Source organism: Lutra lutra, chromosome 9, assembly GCF_902655055.1.
Source record: "Lutra lutra chromosome 9, mLutLut1.2, whole genome shotgun sequence".
Classification (NCBI taxonomy): domain Eukaryota; kingdom Metazoa; phylum Chordata; class Mammalia; order Carnivora; family Mustelidae; genus Lutra; species Lutra lutra.
The window spans coordinates 87629852-87651352 of NC_062286.1; the positions used below are offsets into that span (position 1 = coordinate 87629852).

The following is a 21501-nucleotide window of genomic DNA, read 5'->3' on the forward strand; positions in this document are numbered from 1 at the left end:
CAGAAACAGTAAATGTCAGGAGAGACTCTGGACAGTCACATGAAGTACAATCACCAAGTCCTGAGCCACTTAAGTAGCAAATGCCCAAGGGCGTGCTGAACAAAACCTGCATTTTCAGAGGCAGGTAAGAGATCCAGCTTCCTTTTCGGGAGACAGAAACCAAATCATGAGACTCGTTACGCCGTGTGAGCTTGGTGGCCAAAATACCCTGCTCTCTCTCCACTGGTTCCATCGGCATCTGGCTTTGGGTTTAAGCCAATCTTTCTGGTTTTGGGCAAATCCTGAATTGATACAATATAATCTGAGGACATCGGATCATTATGAAGCAATCTGCCTGCTAACATTTTTGCTTTTATTTATTTATTTATTTATTTGAAAAGATTTTATTTATTTATTTGACAGAGAGAGATCACAAGTAGATGGAGAGGCAGGCAGAAAGAGAGAGAGAGAGAGAGAGAGAGGGAAGCAGGCTCCCCGCTGAGCAGAAAGCCTGACGTGGGACTCGATCCCAGGACCCTGAGATCATGACCTGAGCCGAAGGCAGCGGCTTAACCCACTGAGCCACCCAGGCGCCCTAACATTTTTGCTTTTAAATCACTTCCAATTCTTACTCTTTTCCTTTCTGGTAAACTTTGAGATACCATTCTACCTTTTCTTTATATCCCTTTGAACATGAGTTGCTTGGTGTAGTGAAAACCTCTCCCCAAGTTGGTCAGTGCCCACTCCAAGTATAGACCAGGCAACAGATAGCCTGGAACTGAGTTTTTAAGATTTTTTTTTTTAAGATTTATTTATTCATTTGAGAGAGAGAGAGAGAGAGAGAACACGGGAGCAGGGTAAAGGGCAGAGGGAGAACAAACTCTCCGCTGAGCAGGGAGCCTGCTGGGCTCTATCCTGGGACTCCAGAATCATGACCTGAGCCAAAGTTAGATGCTTAATGATCAAGCCACCTAGGCACCCCTAGATTTTTTAGGTTTTTTTTTTTATTTCCAAATTGTGATTTAGAATATCTCTATGAAAACAAAAACTCTAAGAAATTTATGTGACTTTAATCGTCCATGTCTTGCTGAATTTTTCTGAGCTAGTTCCTTAAAAAACATCTCCTAAGAAAGTCTAGCTGTATTATGTAAAATATCTCATAGAGCTATCCATTTCTCGGTGTCCACTTGCAGTACTGAAGTATGCCAATTCACAAGCCGGGGGCCGAGAGTTGCCAAATGAAATTAAATTCAGTTAGTAAAGAAAGTTTCATTTTGAAGGTTTTTTTTTTCCCATAGAACTGTCATATGTTCGGTTTTATTTCTAATAAACTGAAATATATTAAGATGTATCTTTGAGATTTAGAACATAAGGTTACTAGCCTTTAATACAGTTTAAAATTTATTTCTGATCCTGTCATGCAGCGAACAGAAAGGAAGATCTATAGTATCCAACAAATGGCAAAACTAAGCTCTAATGTTATTAACAACTGGTTGTTAATAACAGAATGCATTTTATGCAGCATGGAAGTTTCAGTGACTGGAACAAATATTAAACTTCTCTAGTTTAAAGCACACCCTGTATTTCATTGCTGGTTAACGCTGCTCTAACCCTAAAAAATATATATATATACTGAATTGTTAAAATGTTATTTTCTTTAAAATTGAACATAAGCAGGTGACACAAAACTAATCTGTCCTGTGAGAAATCAGGATAGTGATTACCTTCCGCAAGACAGCGACCAGAAGGAGAATTTGGAAGCTGCAGGATGCTGGTAATATTTGATTCTTGAGTTAGCTGGTTATGTGGGTGTATTCGGTTTATGAAAACTCATCAAACTTTTCGCTTATGATCTGTGCACAGCTGACACTGGCTAAAGATTCAATAATTACTTGTCTTTGCAGCAATTCCCTGGTTAGGAATACAGCGGAAGAACTCAAGACAGGTAAAATTGTTGCCCAAAAGCCAGAGTAAAACTGAACGTGGAGAAGCGACACTGCCTCCCACATCGCACAGACACAAGAAGCATGTGCTGCACAAGGACATGGTTAGAAAATGAAGAAGAAGAGAGGAGAACAGACCTCTCTGGAGGAATAAGTAAGTGGCATGGGGTGGAGGGTGGAAATGGCAGGTTTCTATGTATCTCTTTTCTCCTCCCAGATTCCATCTGATGCCATCTATTTCTGGTTTCAAGATGAGCATGACATGACCCAGTTCTTACTGATTAGTGTCTTCCAACCCGGGATGTTTTAGCCAAATCTCTGAGGGCAAGGGAATGGCTAAGTTTGCTTCTCTGTGTCCTCTTGAGATCCTAGAAGGAGGTTCAATGGCATTGTTCTACCTCTATTGTATTTGAGGTTGATGAAATCTGATTTGTGAGCATGAAGGTAGGTGAGAAGAATAGTGTCACATGAAAGCAAATGTAGTCCCATGAATTGGAAAAAAAAAAAAAAAAGATACGCTCCGGACTTGTTTTGTTCAATGATGTCACTCCAAGATCCCCGAGTTGAAGAAATGCTATGGCATCAGCTTCTCTTAGTAAAACATGAACATGTATCTCCCATTCTACCAATGCCAGCAATGGAGTCCTTGACCCAGTCACTGCTTTTTCTCTCTCTACAAACCATCAGGTCCAAGCGAAGGAAATGGCATTTTGAAGTACACACTTAAGTGAACAGTCCAAGGGACTTCTCCTTATCTCAGAAAAAAAGATTTGCTTAGCAACTACAAAGAATAAACAAGGGGAATGTTTAAATACCTAGTTGCAATGATCAATCCTTGTTTTCTAGCCACAACATAAGAAAACAAAAATAAAACAAAACAAAACAAAAAAATGCACACTATAAAGCAAACAAACAAAAATGTACATGACCTTTTTCCTATGATTCCATTCTCTGTCTACCTTTCCTCACATGCAGAACTTGAATCTTTTCCCTGAGAGAAAAGACAATGTGTGTTCATAGAAAATATGTACTCTGGAAAGCCAGTTAATTGATCTATGGATGTTTTCAGTTCAATAAGGAATGGTTCTAAGAAATGGCCTTCCTACCAGGCTGCCACCTTCTAGGTTGAACTTGGCGGAGGGCAACCCCCACCCCTGGCTGCCAGCTGCACCAATGCACTAAGCATCCAGGGTTCCTGGTAGGCTCTACATGGATACGGCAGTTGCCAGACCGAATGTGTGGGCCATAATGCAGGATAACTTTGTATATTATAAACTCCCCTTTCATTTCCAATACAATATCGTGAGTTCAAGATACATCTAATTTGGGCAACTGAGAGGCAGGGACCCACTGGGGGCTCTCTGGGGTCAGCGGAGTTTAGTTTTGCCCGTAAAACCTGTCTATCCTCTATCTGATCATACTCACAAGAGTTCCATGTTATCCTTGGGTTATACATACCACTAGGAACAACAAGGATTCCCTGTTCCAGGAGTTTTTTGACTAACCCTCATGAAGCACATTTTTAAAATACAATTTAAATAAATTAATTCTGCTCTTTCTGTGTATGTATTACACAGCAATATGTGGGGTATTTCTGGGGTATGATTATAATACATTAATGATATGTTTTAATTATGTGAAAATTACAGTGTGGCCAGTAGAGACATGTTTGGGTTTAAGTCACGGAAGCACTCCCATTATTTTCCAGTCACATTATAAATGTTTTCCTACTACTATCAAGTCAGTTTCTGAAAGTCTCCTGCCACAAATAGTTAATGAAGCAATCTATTTAATGGCATTCTTTGAATGTTATTATAAGGTATCAAGTATTTAGTTGGGCCAATTACTTAATTGGTTCAACTCTCCCAGCTACGAATTTTGAACATAGGGCAGAGGACTATAGTTTGTAACTACACTGTGATTCCAAGGAAGAAAACTGCCCTTTGAAAAACGTAAATCAGATACCTACATACATATTACATACACACGGATACACATATACTAATATAAATTAATGATGTCGCACTGGTCAGCTTCCCATTATTCATCAATTGTTCCCCCAAAATATCTTGAGCACCAGAGGGTATCAATTGTTTTTTTCCAAATCAAACATTTGAGCTTGCTATTGTCTTAATTATTTTTACCTAAAGTTTAAAAAGATTGAAGACATTACAATTCAGGGTAACTTCAACTAGTTACCTGTTCTCTCAGAGGGAGACTAAGTCACATGCACTACTGGGCCAACTTCAGGTCCACCTGAAACCCCTCACACGGCTCCACTTCTTTCAGTCATCAAATAGCTAACTAATGTATAGGACTCCACATGGGTTCTCCTGGCTGCCCTGCCTGAGAGGTCTCCCTTGAGAGTTAGTGTCAACAGTCAAAAACATTCTGTGGGGTGCCTGGGTGGCTCAGTGGGTTAAGCCTCTGCCTTTGGCTCAGGTCGTTATCCCAGGGTCCTGAGATCGAGCCCCGCATCGGGCTCTCTGCATAGCAGGGAGCCTCCTTCCCCCACCCCCCTCTGCCTACCTCTCTGCCTACTTGTGATCTCTTTCTCTCTGTCAAATAAATAAATAAAATCTTAAAAAATTTTTTTTAATTAAAAAAAAAATTCTTCAAGGTACCTTGAAGATGCTGTTGTTGTGTTACAGATACACACACACACACATATAAATTGTGTTTTCCTATATCTATCCTATTAATAATAAATCAAAAGTAAAGTTGAAACCCTGAATGTTTTGATAACCTTCGATCAAGCCACTGATAATTTGGAACATGCGATTCTCTTAGAGATATGAATACAGGAAAAAGAATGTTCTTCTCTCCATCAGAAGGTCAGGACTCTAAGCCACTCACTCTAAGTTATTCGACGGTTGTGAATCCCAACAATTAATGCATAAGTATCTTAATTCAGGTTCTCACTCCTAATTACGACTGGCAAGCCTTATTAATGCAGGGACGTATTCCTTCTGTATTTGCACGTGTATGTGCATACATGTACGTGCATGTGTGTGTGTGTGTACATGTTCTTTTTAAGGACAGACCTCTTTTCTGTTTGGGGGATATAGTTTTCCTAATTTTAAAATATAATTTACACAGCAAGATCCCTCTTCTCATAGTACAACCAAATGCATCCATTCAATCACACGCTTCTATTTCTATAGCTTAACTGGGTTGACTCTGTCATTTAAGAAGCAAATCCAGTATAAGCTCTCTTTTTCTACTGGATTGTGGTCAGAGGTTTTTAGCACATAGTAACATACTTATCTTTCAGAAAAGTCATCACTACACTTTCGAGGAAGCTACTTCTCAAATTTATCTTTGAATAATGAAAGCTCTCAGATTATCTAAGAGACTTACCCTTTTCCCAATTTAATTGAAAGCTAAGTCATTTTGGAAACCACAATTACCAACACGCAAGAACCTCTCCTTGAAAAATTTATATAATCTGAACATGGAAAACCAATTGTTTTAAATTTAATAATGCATTTCCCTCTCGGGCTCAAATACGAGGAACAGCCTAGAGTAGAACTTAATGTGTGAATTATAAACTTCCGAAAACAGCAGCTTCTAATCAAGATATCACAGGATTTTCCTTTACAGAGTATCGTCTCATGCTTTAGCCAATGTATTTCTAAATGTCCTGAGAGACTACTTTCTGAGCTTTGCTCTCTTCACTGACCTGATAACTCAGAGTGTAAGGATAATTTCCTCAAATCTTAGCTTAACATTTTGCTTGGAAATTTCACTTGCTAAGACACCCTTCATACAAGCCTGATTTTCATTCTAATATTGAATGCCCAGATAGTCTCACCTATGGGGGCCATTTTTAGGTTGCATTTTGTGCCCCTTTCTGCTTCCAGATTCTGTTGAATCCGTAGGCTTTGCCGGATGAGTTCCCCTGCCCTCCCCTTCCATCCTATACAATCTTCCTCATCCAGCAACCTCGGCCATGGTCTGAGACATGAAATCTCACGGTCATAGCCCTTCTCAGGCTCCAAGACAATAGCCACCAGAGGAGTCATGCCTGCTTCTCCATGGAGTCTGAGCTCAATCTTCACTGCACAGACTTCCGAACACACAAACCCAGGTCCCAAACCCAGCTCTACCACTCTCCTACTAGGGGACACTTGAGGAAGGTATCTCATCTTTCTTTTTTTTTTTTTTTAAAGATTTTATTTATTTATTTCACAGAGATCACAAGTAGGCAGGCAGGCAGGCAGAGAGAGAGAGAGAGAGAGAGGAGGAAGCAGGCTCTCCTGCTGAGCAGAAAGCCCGATGTGGGGCTCGATCCCAGGACCCCGGGATCATGACCTAGGCCGAAGACAGAGGCTTTAACCCACTGAGCCACCCAGGCGCCCCGTATCTCATCTTTCTAAGGCTCAGTCTGCTCACCTTAAAATGGGGATAACCGTACCTCCCGGGGTTGGTGCTAGGTGTACTATGATAAGCTGGGCAGAGCAAGAGGCAGTGTATGGTCCACAGTCAGTCTGGAGCAATCACTGTGATTATTCTTGGAGTTACTAGTCTCTCTCGGGGCCACATGGTGTTTGGAGGGATGTCCAGCATGTTAACTAAAGGGTGATTCGCCCCGAGCATGGGAATTCGCTGTTAAGCATGCAAGAGTATATAATTCCAACTGCGTGGAATCCCAGCAAGGAAGGCCACCTTGGAGAGGATTTAATCTGTGTATGGCTTCATTTCCCAGCCCTGGAAGCCGGTCCAGCTCAGACTTGCTTCCAAGACCTGCTCTGCAAGGACAGCACTCCCTAGGACTGGGGTTTGAGGGCACTGGCCAAGAGATTTCCTTGCTGTTTCTTCGCTCTCTGAGGAAGAACTGCAAAACCAACCCACACACCCCCTTGTTAGAGCCCATGTCTACTTCGAATTCAGAATTCTTTCCTAGGGAAGACCACAGGGGGCAGCAGAATCCAGAAGGGACAAAGAGCAGTTCTCCGCAGAGAAACCCCAGGGAGTGTGGGTGCATTTCTCTGATACCATTTCCATCCAGAGAGCAATTCCTCCCCAAATCAGAAGTGACTCGGCTCTCACTGTGGGATGACCCGGAACCTGCCAGTGGCCAAGTGAAGACAGTGGAAAGGCAACTGCTGGTAACCCCCCTTTACCCAGCGGCAGCAGGTCTAGGACCTATGCTAGTGCTGGACCAAACCACTGCTGTCTGGAAGACCTTATGACGTCTAGTTCACACCTCACACCCTTGAAATGCATGGCCTCCACTTCGCCCACAGGTGGGGTGGGTTCCAAGCACTGCAACTGTTTCCCATCAATTTAGCGTGGGGGGAGGGGGTTGGACTTGGAATTGCAGATTAGGATGGGATTTGGTAAGGGGCATAACAAATCCATATTTCTCTGATACTTCTGTCTGTGCCTTGTATACTTAATTATGTTTACAGACAAATCTCTCAAAAGTAGGAAGGAGGGCTTTCAGAAAAATGCAGATACATTAAACTGAAAGTCTGACTTTATCCACTAACAGTAGCTGGTCAGCTTCCACAGCACACTCAATCTTGACCTTGACCTCTACCTGTTGAGAACATTGAAAATTGCTATGTAAATGTACACCTGCACTTTCCTGATTCCAAAATTAGCATCTGATTCTATGTAATTATTTCTTTTACACTCAGTGGTGAACTTCATCCTGTAATTCTTTTTGGAAGAGCTTTCAATGTTTAAAAACTTAAAACTTAACATACACCTATCATGAGGGTACTACTTTATGCTTAGACATTTAAGCAAGTTGGATGAAGTACTTTATTTAACTTAATCAGTCAAAATTTAAGATCATATAAGAGAAGATCCAAGAGGGGGAAAAACACATCACAAATAAAGAGAGGGTGAATATTTAAAAGAATGTCCCCATTATCGATGCCTAATACAGTTTTATTCAGAAGTATTGGGAAAGAGGCATTAAATCGAAAATCAACTGTTTCTCAAAGGGCAAATACTTCCAAGTTTGTGGAAAGGAACTCAGCATTTAATTGATCTAAGCAGTAGACGCAGAAAGCTCAGGATGAGTTTGTCATTTTACGAAAGACTTAAGGAGCCCTTGGCAAACAAACGCTTGGTACATTCTGGACCTACAGTATACCACTGCAGTTAGTATAAGCAATAGGTCACAGACATACTTGAATCATCTCGGAAAGAGGAGAACCTCAGGAAAAAAGCTCTGGAAGCAAGCACCTCCAGGGCTTTCTTAGCATCCCCTTCATAATTTAACCTGTATCTCGCTGGCTGACCACAAATCCTCCCTTAGCCCCAACCTAAGTCTTCACCCCCAGAGTAAATAAACCCTTCCTTTTCTTCTTAACTGTCCTCACCAGAAAGTGAGCGTAGTGGATTGATTGCCCTTCTCTGACCAATAAGTCCATATATATATATATATGATTTATTTATTTTAGAGGCTGAGAAAGAGCATGAGTGGGTAGAGGAGCAGACAGAGAGAGAGAGAGACAGGCAGACTCCTCGGTGAGTGCAGCTCGATCCCAGGACCCTGAGAATCATTACCAGAGCCAAAGTCAAGCGTACACTTAACCCACTGTGACACCCGGGCGCCCCCATTCACTTATTTTAAACATTAAATTATCTCAGCCTTGAGCGCTCCAGTCTGCATATCCTCATTTCATTATCTTTACTTTCTTTTTTTTTTTTAAAGATTTTATTTATTTATTTGACAGAGAGATCACAAGCAGGCAGAGAGGTAGGCAGAGAGAGAGGAAGGGAAGCAGGCTCCCTGCTGAGCAGAGAGCCCGATGCGGGGCTCGATCCCAGGACCCTGGGATCATGACCTGAGCCGAAGGCAGCAGCCTAACCCACTGAGCCACCCAGGCGCCCCTTATCTTTACTTTCTAGATAGATTGCACCACCTAAGAAACCCCTCAAATGCTGGCCTTTGCTCTGACCACGCTCCAACAGTCTCTACCTCTGTCTAAACTGTGGGGCTCAGGATTCCACCAAGAGCCAAGGCTCACCTCACAATTTTGCCAAGAGAATTCACTTAAAATTCCAGAAGGTCCAACTGCACCAAGCCAAAAGGTAAAATACTAAATTTACAGCAAGCACAATAAAAACTGGATCAAGATTCCAACATGTCTGAGTGCCCCTGCTTTTAACATAACTGTAAAATTCAAGGCAATTCACCTATTATTTTAGGTTGTTCTCCGTTTTGATCACAATACTTATTAACCATTGTCAACAGTTTTTCTCAAGCTTTAGTAGGAAATGCAAGCCTTGGATTGCTGCAAAAATTCTGGCTGCCAGTTTCAGAAAAATAATGGGAGAAGGAAAGTGGGTAAAAATAAGTTCAAGGCCACACATCATTTTTTTTTTTTTGAAAGGAAGTGTTAGCCCTAAGTTTACAAGAATACGATCACATACACAGCCCTTCAATTTTTGAAATTCTTCATTGGTCACAATTATCTCAAAATGGCAAATATATTGAGCAAAATTTTTTAAAAAAAGGTAATTATCGAGTAACATGCATGAGGCTTTTAAAATATGCCCAAAGCGCTTAACACAAAATCTGTTGCAAGTGCTCCAACAATACCCTCACCCAAGCAGCCAGTGCCGGGTGCAGAGGATCAGCAAGCCCTTGCACTGTTAGAACGCAAAAGGCACAGAAAACAAAGATTTCAACCAAATATGGTTTGCTTTTCGTCAAATTTTCAGCATGACCCTGTAAAAATAAGTTCACAAAAAACCAGCCAAGCATAACTTTTCTCCCCAAGTGCTTCTCGGATTATAAAACAGCTTTGAAAGTTCAGCCTGACAAAACAAATATGGTACTAGGAGGAGAGACCTGGAAGGCAACCACAAAAAGTCTCATTTAAATTCCTGGAAAGCAGGGCTTCTCCAAACACAGCTATTCAGCTCTCTTTGGAAGGCATCACTTGCTGCGAGCCACAAGTTTAACTTCGCTCGGTGCCCTGGCACCGTCAAATCCTAAAGAAATGGGTGTTAACGTTGCTTACCCAAAAGAATGCATCAAATATCTTTTCTACACACGGAGAAAAGTACAACTTAAAAGCAAGAGTTTTCCCCGTACAAGTGCCTAGAATGAACACCCGGGTATTTGGGATTCTAAGGATCCCTTCTGTCCCTACACATAGCTATAGCAAACTAGAGATCGATAGAACACACTTTAAGCTTTAAGAAGTGCAGTTTTGCATGGGGGTGGGGAGGAGGAAGGCAATTAAAAATCTCGATTCCCTCCCAGAGCCAAATTAAAGAAAATAAAAGATCGCCGTTTTATTGACTGAACCGCAGGAGCACAGCTGTGTCTGCCGGTCCCCAAAGCTCAAGCCCTCCTGTTCGCTCACCCTCTCGAAGAATGTCTTGCTTCTCCCCCAAACCACTTAACCTCCCCCTCCCAAGGTCTGTCTGGCTCCGGGTCGCCGAGCCTAACTCCCTACAGGGCAGCGCACAGCCTGCAGCGACACCGAGACAGACGTATTCCTACCGCCCGATCCCAAGCTCTCCTGGACCAACCTTCTCCGGATGCCGCGCCTCTCAGCGACCGACCCCGCGGTGCTTGGCGCTCCCCGGCCGCGCGGCGCTTGAATCGAAGACGCGCGTGTCACATTTTATTCCCCGGCAGCCGCTCGGGCGCGCGCGCCACGCGCTCCCATACTCCCTCCGCCGCCAGCGGGAGCCGGGAGCCCGTAGACCCGGCCAGGGGCGCCCGATGCGCGCCGCGGAATTTGGGGTCTGCGGACGCCGAGCGCGCGGCTGAGATCCTCCTGCTGGGGGCCTCCCTCGCCTCCGCGGAGCAGCCTCCGCGGAGCAGCCTCCCCGCGCCACCTCGGGGGCCCCGAACGACCCGCGCCAGCGTCCCGGGAGGCCTGTGGGATCACCTCCAAGGGGCCAGAGCCGCTCCGCGTCGGGCGGCAGCTGCAGGCGCGGCGGGTGGCTCTGTCTCGGGGCCGGCGCGGCGCTGCGCTCAGCCCCGCGCCGCGCGCCTCATTGTTCCCGGCAGCGCGGCGGCGGCGGCGGCGGCGGCGGCGGCGCGGGTGACTGGAGGGACCGCGACCCGGAGCCCCGGGGCTAGGCGGTGGCTCCCGGCCCCCGAGCTGAGCTTGCGCCGCGCCCCGCCCCCGGGCTCCGCGCGTCCCCTCCGCCCGCCTCGGGTCCCCCTCCCATTGCCGGCGCCTCTGTCCTTCCCCTTCCCGGCCTGGGCTCACCTAGCGGCCGGGCGCCGGGCGCTGGGAAGTTGCACAGTCCACTCCCCGCGCCCCCGGCCAGCCAGTCGGGGTGCACCGCGGGGCGCTCCCCGACTGCGCGCGGAACCCTGTCTCTGGCAGAGAGCAACTGCAGACTTGGGCTGCGTGGGGCTGCGCGGGCGGCGCGGTTGCCTAAAAAGGCATGCCTCTTCCCGGCCGCCGCCTGCAGCCAGCCCCAGTCCCTAGCAGGGTTACCTGCACCGGCACAGCGCGGGGAGTTCGGCGGGCACGCAGGTCCCGCGGGCGGCAGGGATGCGAAATGTGAACAGGCTGTGAGTGGCGGGCAGGGGATTCCGGGCGCCTGGCCCCGCGGAAGTGAGTCTTTGTGTTCCCCGCTAGAACACACCCTCCCGCCGAGCCGCAGGCCGGGCTACCTGCGCTGGAGGCAGCGCCCGCGAGCCAGCCGGGTGGGGCGCAGGGGAGCGCAGCATCCTCCCTGGCCCGCTGGCTCCCTTTGTTTCTCCCGCGCCGCTGCCTGTCCTCGCTCCCTGGAGTTTCTCCGGGGCGCCCTAGGGTCGAGGTTGGACTTGAAGACCAGCCACCTTCCACTTGCGAAGGGCCGCCCACCAAGTCCGGGGAAGGAATTCCGTAGAGGCCCCCACCTACCCGCCCTTCTCTACCGCCAGCCCCTATCCCGGAAGGATGGGAAAGTTCTCGGGACGGTGGCGCCCGAGGCTGTACTCCGGGCGCGTGGAGAATCCGCCGCGGGAGCTGGCGGCGACTTGGGGCCCGGCAGCTGGAGCTGGTGGGTGGGGCCGCCGGGAGCCGCAGATCGGGTGTCCCTTTGCTCGCGTGCGGAATGTCCATTTGTTACCGCGGCCCTCTTGCCCTTCTCGGGCGGCCTCAGCTGGTCCCAGGACCCAAGACCGCGCCGCCCTTTGTTTGCTGATAAACACGTTCCTTTGAACTTCAACGTGTCTTTCCGAATGCGTGGGGTGGCGCTGGGTCCCCGCTCCCCTACCCTTTCCTCCCGGGGGTCCTCTCCCTGACTGAGAGGGTGGGGGAGCTCCCAAGAAGAACTAGCTTGAGGTGGGTGATAGTATCACATAGTGCCCATCCATCCCAGAGGGACAAGTTACCCGCTGTCCTCTCAATTCCAGGTCCCTTCAGGGGCTAGTATCATTTTGAAGACACAAAGCCTTCACTAAATATACTATTTTAAAATCTGTATAACGTTCAATTACCTAATAAAGACTTTTTAAGAATAAAACCATTGCCTAGATACCCAATTCATTCAGTACTATGGACTGCCTACTGTGTGCTGGGGACTCCGGGTTCAGCAGCAGACAAGTAAAGGTGAATAAAATCTCTTTCCCACTCTCAAAAGGTTTGCAGAAATTTGAAACATCACGGAGGTTCAACTAAAACTGACTGGGCAATATGCATTGTACTCAATCAAAAGCATGGGTTAAAAAGCGTGCTCAGTAATTCCCCAGTTTTGCTAATGTTTTCTGATACCTAGAATTGTCCAGAACTGCATGAAGGGATAATGTGTCACAGGATTTAACAACAATGATCACTGTATTCCACTACTGCGAAATATTATAGTGAGGCTAAAAGTAAGTTTAAAAAAGTGGGGGAGGGCGGGGCAGGATAGAGTCCAGTGGCCTTGGGGGAGGGGAGGAGAAGGGGAGGAAGTAATGCAAGGGTGCAAGAGGAAAAGTAACCCCCTTATCAGCTGAAAGGCCACTGTGGACCTTGGTTTTTCTCTTCTGTGTAGGGTATGTAATAGTACCAACCTTCAAGGTTCCTTGTAAGAAGCAGAGATCTCGAGTTAAAAGTGTCTCCCTTAGTGCCTGGAATCTGATGCTTAATAAATTGAAGTAATTAATAAATTATGGTGTTAAAGCACTTCAATGGTGAAGGAAAAAAATAATTTGTATACACTTGTTGTGTATTTGTATTTTATATACTTCTTGTTTCTTTGCATGAATGATCTAAAGTTGACACGTTGGCTACATTAAAGAAATCTTAATAAGAAGTTAAATAAGAGTGGCCAAATAACAATTAACTTGATGCTTGTAGAAAAATTACCACCTGAAGGCAAATATGCAAATCACTGTTGTAAAATTTTAAGTGGATGGAGTTTATTGTTTATGATTGGGGATAGTGAATGAAGTGGTACCTGAATGGCTTAATCTATTGCTTCCTGAAGAAACCAGAAATCTAGTTAATGTACATCAAGCTATCAATTGATGCTTATTTCTTTCGAAGTGTAATGGTAAATAAAATATTTTGACATCCTTTAGTTTAATTGCTTAGAGGAACATCAAATAGGAGCAGATTATTAATGTCTTTTATGAGTCTACGAATTTGTAAGACATTCCTGGGCTGTCCTGGCATATTATATCCCTTTCCTTAAACAAAACAGAGCACAACAACCAAAACAAACAGACAAACAAACAAATAAATAAATAAAAATAAAATTACTCCTCCAAATAAGAAAATTCCTGCATCAGAAACCTGCTTGCTCTTATCCATTTGCTCATACCATCTTCAATTTTCTTTTCGGTTTTTTTATTTTTATTTTTATTTTTTTTAAAGATTTTATTTTATTTATTTGAGAGAGAGACAGTGAGAGAGAGCATGAGCGAGGAGAAGGTCAGAGAGAGAAGTGGACTCCCCGCAGAGCTGGGAGCCCGATGCGGGACTCGATCCCGGGACTCCAGGATCATGACCTGAGCCGAAGGCAGTCGTCCAACCAACTGAGCCACCCAGGCGTCCCTCTTTTCGGTTTTTAAACTCACAGCGCCCCCACTGACCCATCCACTGTTGATCCACGATGGGCTGTTTCACAGGAAACACTCCTTCTGTTTGGAGGAAGTCATTATTGGTTAGCAGTCAAATCAGGAGGCTCAGTGAATCTCCCAGCTGAGAAGTATTTGAGTTTGGGGAGTAACTAAAAAGTAAATATTTCCTAAAGGCACCATTGCTGAATCTGGGGCATTTGTTTTGCTTAAGTACTGTTCATAGAAAATGTTTCTTCCTGTTTATTTTGCCATTCAGCTGTGACAGTAAACCCACATATTCTTTTACAAGTGGGGAAACTGAGGCTGACTTTTTTTTTTTTTTTAGGACTGTTTTCTCTAAGCATTTTCTCTTCTGGTTCTGACTTACCTGGGATGCCATTCTGTAAAATGCATTGAGCCCCTCAGGGAGGAAAATCACCTATAGATGTGTTCTTCATATTTAATCAGTGAAACAAATCTGTATGTAGTCAGCTAAAAATGAATCTCAGATACTCATTTGTTTAGAGCCCATTATATAATGCTAAGATCAGGAAGAAACATTTGTTTTCTACCCAACCTATTGATTTCTATTTATTTATTTACTTATTTATTTATATTTTTCTAATTTTAAAAATTAACATATAATATATTACTAGCACTAGGGGCACAAGTCTGTGAATTTTCAGGCCTACACACTTCACAGCACTCATCTCAGCACACACCCTTCCCGATATCCACAAGACAACCACCCTCTCCCCACCCCCTTCCCCCGGCAACCTCCAGCTTGTTCTGTCAGATCAAGAGTCTCCTATGGCCAGTCTCCATCCTGATCCTGTCTTGTTTCATTTTTTCCTTCCCTACCTCCAGACCTCCCACTTTGCCTCTCAAATTCCTCATATCAGGGAAATGAAATGATAATTATCTTTCTCTGATTGACTTATTTCGCTCAGGATAATACTCTCTAGTTCCATCCAGGTCATTGCAAATGGCAAGATTTCATTTCTTTTAATGGTTGCATAGTATTCAATTGTATATAAATACCACATCTTCTTTATCCATTCATCCATTGATGGACATCTAGGTTCTTTCCATAGTTTGGCTGTTGTGGACATTGCTGCTATAAACATTTGGGTGTACATACCCCTTTGGGTCCCTACATTTGTATCTTTAGGGTAAATACCCAGTAGTGCGATTGCTGGGTCGTAGGGTAACTCTATTTTCAGCTTTTTGAGGAACCTCCATGCTGTTTTCCAGAGTGGCTGCACCAGCTTGCATTCCCACCGACAGTGTAGGAGGGTTACCCTTTCTCCACATCCTCGCCAGCATCTGTCATCTCCTGACTTGTTAATTTTAGCCATTCTGACTGGTGTGAGGTGATATCTCATTGTGGTTTTGATTTGTATTTCCCTGATGCCGAGTGATATGGAGCATTTTTTCATGTGTCTGTTGGCCATCTGGCTGTGTCCTTTGCAGAAATGTCTGTTCATGTCCTCTGCCCAATTCTTGATTGGATTATTTTTCTTTGGGTGTTGAGTTTGCTAAGCTCTTTATAGATTTTAGATTCTAGCCCTTTATCTGATATGTCGTTTGCAAATATCTTCTCCTATTCTGTCCATTGTCTTTTGGTTTTGTTGCCTGTTTCCTTTGCTGTGCAAAAGCTTTTGATCTTGATGAAATCCCAATAGTTCATATTTGCCTTTTCTTCCCTTGCCTTTGGCGATGTTCCTAGGAAGAAGTTGCTGTGGATGAGGTCAAAAAGGTTGCTGCCTGTGTTCTCCTCAAGGATTTTGATGGATTCCTTTCTCACATTCCTGTCCTTCATCCATTTTGAGTCTATTTTCATGTGTGGTGTAAGAAAGTGGTCCAATTTCATTTTTCTGCATGTGGCTGTCCAATTTTCCCAGCACCATTTGTTGAAGAGGCTGTCTTTTTTCCATTGGACATTCTTTCCTGCTTTGTCGAAGATGAGTTGACCATAGAGTTGAGGGTCTATTTCTGGGCTCTCTATTCTGTTCCATTGATCTATGTGTCTGTTTTTGTTCCAGTACCATGCTGTCTTGAGGATGACAGCTTTGTAATAGAGCTTGAAGTCCGGAATTGTGATGCCACCAACTTTGGCTTTCTTTTTCACCATTCCTCTGGCTATTAGGGGTCTTTTCTGGTTCTATAGAAATTTTAAGATTATTTGTTCAATTTCTTTGAAAAAAGTTGATGGTATTTTGAAAGGAATTGCATTAAATGTGTAGATTGCTCTAGATAACATAGACATTTTCACATATTTGTTCTTCCAATCCATGAGCATGGAATGTTTTTCTATTTCTTTGTGTCATCCTCAATTTCTTTCATGAGTACTCTACAGTTTTCTGAGAACAGATTCTTTGGCTCTTTGGTTAGATTTATTCATAGGTTTCTTATGGTTTGGGTGCAATTTTAAATGGGATTGACTCCTTAATTTCTCTTTCTTCTGTCTTGTTGTTGGTGTAAAGAAATGCAACTGATTTCTGTGCATTGACTTTATATCCTGACACTTTACTGAATTCCTGTACAAGTTCTAGCAGTTTTGGAGTGGAGGCTTTTGGGTTTTCTACATATAGTATCCTATCATATGCAAAGAGTGAGAGTTTGACTTCTTCTTTGCTGATTTGGATGCCTTTAATTTCTTTTTGTTGTCTGATTGCTGAGGCTAGGACTTCTAGTACTACGTTGAATAGCAGTGGTGATAACGGACATCCCTGCCGTGTTTCTGACCTTAGCAGAAAAGCTTTCAGTTTTTCTGCATTGAGAATGATATTTGCATGGGTTTTTCATAGATGGCTTTGATAATATTGAGGTTTGTGCCCCTATCCCTACACTTTGAAGAGTTTTGATCAGGAAGGGATGCTGTACTTTGTCAAATGCTTTTTCAGCATCTATTGAGAGTATCATATGGTTCTTGTTTTTTCTTTTATTAATGTGTTGTATCACATTGATTGATTTGTGGATGTTGAACCAACCTTGCAGCCCTGGAATAAATCCCACTTGGTCGTGGTGAATAATCCTTTTAAGGTACTGTTGGATCCTATTGGCTAGTATTTTGGTGAGAATTTTCACATCTGTGTTCATCAAGGATATTGGTCTGTAATTCTCTTTTTTGGTGGGATTCTTGTCTGGTTTTGGGATCAAGGTGATGCTGACCTCATAAAAATGAGTTTTCCTTTCATTTCTATTTTTTGAAACAGTTTCAGGAGAATAGGAATTAATTCTTCTTTAAATATTTGGTAGAATTCCCCTGGGAAGCCATCTGGCCCTGGGCTTTTGTTTGTTTGGAGATTTTTGATGACTGTTTCAATCTCCTTACTGGTTATGGGTTTGTTCAGGTTTTCTATTTCTTCCTGGTTCAGTTGTGGTTGCTTATATGCTTCTAGAAATGTATCCATTTCTTCCAGATTGTCGAATTTGTTGGCGTAGAGTTGCTTATAGTATATCGTTATAATTGTTTGTATTTCTTTGGTGTTGGTTGTGATCTCTCCTCTTTCATTCATGATTTTATTTATTTGGGTCCTTTTCTTTTCGATAAGTCTGGCCAGGGTTTTATCAATCTTATTAATTCTTCCAAAGAACCAGGTCCTAGTTTCGTTGATTTATTTTAAAAATTTTTTAGTTTCTATTTCATTGATTTCTGCTCTGATCTTTATGATTTCTCTTCTCCTGATGGGTTTAGGCTTTCTTTATTGTTCTTTCTCCAGCTCCTTTAGGTGTAGTGTTAGGTTTTGTACTTGAGACCTTTCTTGTTTCTTGAGAAAGGCTTGTACCGCTATATATTTCCCTCTCAGGATTGCCTTTGTTGTGTCCCACAGATTTTGAACCATTGCATTTTCATTATCATTTGTTTCCATGAATTTTTTCATTTCTTCTCTAATTTCCTGGTTGACCCATTCATTCTTTAGAAAGATGCTGTTTAGTCTCCATGTATTTGGGTTCTTTCCAAATTTCCTCTTGTGATTGAGTTCTAGCTTCAGAGCCTTGTGGTCTGAAAATATGCAGGAAATGATCCCAATCTTTTGATACCAGTTGAGACCTGATTTAGGACCCAGGATGTGGTCTATTCTGGAGAATGTTACATGTGCACTAGAGAAGAATATGTATTCTGTTGCCTTGGGATGGAATGTTCTGAATATATCTGTGATGTCCATCTGGTCCAGTGCATCATTCAAGGCCTTTAGTTCCCTGTTGATCTTTAGCTTGGATGATCTGTCCATTTCAGTGAGGGGCGTGTTAATGTCCCCTACTATTATTGTATTCTTGTCGATGTGTTTCTTTGATTTTGTTATTAATTGGTTTATATAGTTGGCTGCTCCCATGTTGGGGCATAGATATTTAAAATTGTCAGGTTTTCTTGTTGGACAGACCCTTTGAGTATGATATAGTATCCTTCCTCATCTCTTATTATAGTCTTTGACTTAAAATCTAATTGATCTGATATAAGGATTGCCATCCCAGCTTTCTTCTGATGTCCATTAGCATGGCACGTTGTTTTCCACCCCCTCACTTTAAATCCGGGGGCATCTTTGGGTCTAAAATGAGTTTCTTGTAGGCAGCATATTGATGGGTTTTGTTTTTTTATCCATTCTGATACCCCGTGTCTTTTGATTGGGGCATTTAGCCCGTTAATATTCAGGGTAACTATTGAGAGATATGAATTTAGTGCCATTGTATTGCCTGTAAGGTGACTGTTACTGTATATTGTCTCTGTTCCTTTCTGATCTACTACCTTTAGAGTCCCTCTTTGCTTAGAGGACCCCTTTCAATATTTCTTGTAGAGCTGGTTTGGTGTTTGCAATTCTTTCATTTTTTGTTTGTCCTGGAAGCTTTTAATCTCTCCTTCTATTTTTAATGATAGCCTAGCTGGATATAGTATTCTTGGCTGCATGTTTTTCTCGTTTAGTGCTCTGAATATATTATGCCAGTTCTTTCTGGCCTGCCAGGTCTCTGTGGATAAGTCTGCTGCCAATCTAATGTTTTTACCCTTGTATGTTACAGACTTCTTTTCCTGGGCTGCCCTCAGGATTTTCTCTTTGTCACTAAGACTTGTAAATTTTATTATCAGGTGACAGGATATGGACCTATTTTTATTGATTTTGAGGGGTGTTCTTAGTATCTCCTGGATATTGATGTTTGTTCCCTTTGCTATATTAGGGAAATTCTCTACAATAATTCTCTCCAATATACCTTCTGCTCCCCTCTCTCTTTCTTCTTCTTCTGAAATCCCAATTATTCTAATATTGTGTTGTCTTATGGTGTCACTTATCTCTCAAATTCTCTCCTCGTGGTCCAGTATTTGTTTGTCTCTCTTTTGCTCAGCTTCTTTATTCTCTGTCATTTGGTCTTCTATGTCACTAATTCTTTCTTCTGCCTCATTTATCCGAGCAGTAAGAGCTTCCATTTTTTTTTAAGATTTTATTTATTTATTTGACAGAGAGAGAGAGAGGTCACAAGTAGGCAGAGAGGCAGGCAGAGGTGGGGGAAGCAGGCTCCCCGCTGAGCAGAGAGCCCAATGCGGGGCTCAATCCCAGAACCCTGAGATCACAACCCGGGCCGAAGCAGAGGCTTAACCCACTGAGCCACCCAGGCGCCCCAAGAGCTTCCATTTTTTATTGCACCTCATTAATAGCTTTTAAAATTTCAATTTGGTTAGATTTTAGTTCCTTTATTTCTCCATAAAGTTCTTTTATCTCTCTGGAGAGTGTTTCTTTAATATCTTCCATGCCTTTTTCCAGCCCAGCTAGAACCTTGAGAATTGTCATTCTGAACTCTAGATCTGTCATATTACCACTGCCTGTATTGATTAAGTCCCTAGCCTTCGGTATTGATTCTTTTTCTTTTTGTCGTGAGTTTTTCCGCCTTGTCATTTTGTCCAGATAAGAGTATATACAGGAGCAAGTAAAATGTTAAAAGGGTGGCAAAGACCCCAGGGAAATGTGCTTTAACCAAATCAGAAGAGACCCCAAATCGTGGGAGGGAGAAAGGAGATAAGCAAGAAAAATAATAAATAAATAAATAAATAAGAAAAGAAAACAAATAAGGAAAAAATATTTAAAAAAGAAAATATATGTATATACAAAAAATATAGTTAGATTCAATGGAGAATAAAATATGACTATAATAATGAAGGTTCAAAAAAGATTATTATTATTTTTTAAGGTATTGTTAAGATAAACTAGTTAAAAAAGAAAAAAGTTAAAAGAGGAAAGGGTAAAAGTTAAAAAAAAATTAGCAGAAGAAAAAAGCAAAAAAAAAAAAAAATATTAACTGCAAGACTAAAGAATCATGGGGAGAAAGCCATGAATTACTTGCTTTGCTTTCTCTTCCTCTGGATTTCCGCTGTTGTCCTTGGTAAGTGAAGCTGGTCTTGGCTGGGTTTCTTGTTGATCTTCTGGGGGAGGGGCCTGTTGTAGTGATTCTCAAGTGTCTTTGCCCAAAGCGTTATTGCCCCACCCTTATCAGGAGCCAGGCTAGGTAATCCACTCGGGTTCGCTTTCGGGAGCTTTTGTTCCCTGAAGGCTTTCTGTAGAGTTCCGGAGGATGGGAATGCTAATGGCAGCCTCCGGATCTCCGGCCCAGAGGAGCCGAGAGCGCGGGATCCTGCTCCTCAGTGTGCCCTCAGAGAAAAGCACCCAATTGCTCCCATTTCCCTGGCCTCTGGTAGCGTTTGGAGAAAATCGCCCGGTCGCTTCCTTCTCCGTGGCCTCTGGCCATGCTCTGAGCTCACCCAGCCTGCGAATGGTTGAAGGTAACCCTGAGCTGAGAGCTCACTCCTCAGCTTTGTCGCTGTAGCCAGTTTCCCTGCTCTAATACCTGTGAGCTCTGCGACATTCAGACCCCCCCCTCCCGCCCTGTGATCCCTCGGGACCTGGGGTTACGCTCACCCCGTGTGGACTTCACCCCGGTTTAGCCTCTGGAGAAATGTCCCTCGGTGGAGCAGACTTTTAAAAGTCCTGATGTTGTGCTCCGTTGCTCCGCCGCTTGCTGGGAGCTGGCCCCTCCCCCCGCGGTCTATCTTTTTGTCACTTTAGATTCACTTCTCCGCAGGTCCTACCTTTCAGAACATGGTCGATTTTCTGTTTCTAGAATCATTGCTCTTTTCTTCGGATTTCCCATTGGATTTGTAGGTGTTTGCAATGTTTAGATAAGCTATCTAGCTGATCACCTTCTACCTGATGTCATCTCAGCCTGCTACTTCTCCACCATCTTCCTCTCATTTCTGTTTTTTGGAACAGTTTCAGGAGAATAGGAATTAATTCTTCTTTAAATGTTTGGTAGAATTCCTCTGGGAAGCTGTCTGGACCCGGGATCTTGTTTGTTGGGAGACATTTGATGACTGCTTCAACCTCCTAATGGTTATGGGTCTGTTCAGGTTTTCTATTTCTTCCTGGTTTAGTTGTGGTAGTTTATATGTCTCCAGGAATGCATCCATTTCTTTCAGATTGTCAAATTTGCTGGCTTATGGTTGCTCATAATATGTTCTTATAATTTTTTGTATTTCTTTGGTGTTGGTTGTGATCTCTCCTCTTTCATTCATGATTTTATTAATTTCAGTCCTTTCTCTTTTCTTTTTGATAAGTCTGGACAGGGATT

The 21501-nt window shown here is 43.3% G+C and overlaps 1 protein-coding gene across 3 annotated transcripts in view; it reads right to left on the minus strand.

Moving 5' to 3' along the window:
* Positions 1 to 11723, minus strand: part of ST6GAL2 (ST6 beta-galactoside alpha-2,6-sialyltransferase 2) — a 77381-nt gene extending 65658 nt beyond the window's left edge. Inside the window, exon 1 of one of the 3 annotated variants that reach the window (XM_047746737.1) lies at positions 11533 to 11723. The gene's annotated coding sequence lies outside the window, so the exon portion shown is untranslated. The other 2 variants (XM_047746736.1, XM_047746735.1) reach the window with 2 other exon arrangements.
* Between the last annotated feature and the right edge of the window lie 9778 nt (positions 11724 to 21501).